This window comes from Chaetura pelagica, unplaced genomic scaffold (genome assembly GCF_000747805.2).
Source record: "Chaetura pelagica isolate M959 unplaced genomic scaffold, ChaPel_1.0 scaffold37, whole genome shotgun sequence".
Taxonomy (NCBI): domain Eukaryota; kingdom Metazoa; phylum Chordata; class Aves; order Apodiformes; family Apodidae; genus Chaetura; species Chaetura pelagica.
The window spans coordinates 5,669,801-5,671,578 of NW_009954567.1; positions in this window are offsets into that span (position 1 = coordinate 5,669,801).

The following is a 1,778-nucleotide window of genomic DNA, read 5'->3' on the forward strand; positions in this document are numbered from 1 at the left end:
ACTCTGCTTTCCCTGCAGGATTCCCTGATAAGTGCATTTTTTCCTCTCATTTTCCTTTTGTCAAAATTTCATTTCTAAGAACAAGTTGAACTTTTTTTGCAAGAGGAAAGGGAACTTCCAGGGTAGATTCTCTCTGGTGCTGTATGACCTTTGCCACAGAAAGTTTACTCAGAGGTAAGATGAAAAGGCTAAATCACCTGATTGCTACTAGTACTGAACAAAAGACCTGCTCACTTTTTCATTATGTTCCACTAAGCAGACTCTGGCAGAAATGCTCAAGAAATCTCCTGACAGGTGGAGGCTACAGTTGTCTTCTTCAGCATGAATAAATGTGTATGGCTTGCACCTTGGTAATCCTATGATTTACCTGTATTTTACTCTTCTGTATTTTCTTATTTCCATTGACTGTTGACTTGATAATCCCTCCTGTTTACAAGGTGATCAATGACTTAACCTTTCCATTGGTCAAGAATATCCTTCTCAACAAATCCAGACCTAATTAAACACATCTGCATGCATTATGCCTACAATAAGCTTTATATGCAAAAGCTTTACCTTAAAACGTCCTGAAAAGTAGCTAACTGAAGAATAGACCTGGGTTTTCAACTTGTGCATCCTCCTCCTTCACCTGTGGGACAAGCCTGGTTCACCAGTTGGGAGCCATTACTCAGGAGGTTTTTGGCTCCCTTAAATACCCACTGTTAGGCCAGTGCCCAGGACTGGCATTTCAACCAGCCAGTCTGTCTAATCCCCTTCAAAATCCGTGCTGTTTTTGCCCTCAGCAACAGCAAATGCTAGAGACAGCAGTCTGGACAGAAGAAATGGAGCATTCTTTCTCAACTCTGCTGCTGCTTGCATTTTCAGTCTCACAAAAAAAAATGTATGAGAGAGTGCTGCCATTTCCCTCAACAATTTTACTATTTAGCATTTAAATTACAACAATGCTTTTGCTTAGGTCCAAACAGGGTCTCAGTACCAAAAGGAGTGTTTAGTTTAAAAGTAATTCTGTGTGTTTAGATTGCTAGATAGGCTAATGAGAGCATTTTTACCCTTTCCTGGGGACTGGATCCTGCAACTCCAAGGCTGCAGCCTCGACTTGCTTCGTTATGCTCCTGCAGGGTGACACCCGTGCTGTCACCCCAGAGGCCCTTATGAACTGTCATCTCTCATCTGTAGTCCTGAAGCGAACTGTCTCCTAACGAATCAATACAAGAATTATTAATGAGTGCCAGGAAACATCCATCTAGTGTACCTTGGAAGCTTCCATAATTAGGAACTCAGTAGGTAAAAAAGTAAAATCCTCTCCAAAGCATAAGAGGCCATGAAGTGCACATTTTAAAGAATTCACAGCTGGTAAGAGATTTCCACTTTTCCCCCACCAAACTTCTTGGTCTAGAACATTTATCAGGAAAAATACCTAAAATAGTGTAAGGATTCCAAACCCATGCTCACTGATCTATTGGCAACAACCAATTACACCTTGTTGTAGTAAAACTGTTCCTTGATCAGACCAACTGCCAAATGAAAGCAAGGTGGACTCTTACCTCTCCCCCAGCCAATACACACTCTTCTTTCGATCATAAGACTTCAGGCTGTATTACTTTATCAGTCTGACAGTGTCTCATGGCGTTTCAAGCCTTGCCCTCTGTCTGCAACAAATGCCATGTTCTATTTATCTCTCATTTGGTTGCATTTAATCAGGTCGGCCACCAGTACTTGCATGCACGGATCTCGATGAACATTTAGCTTGCTTCTCACACCGCTGCCCTTGCACTCTT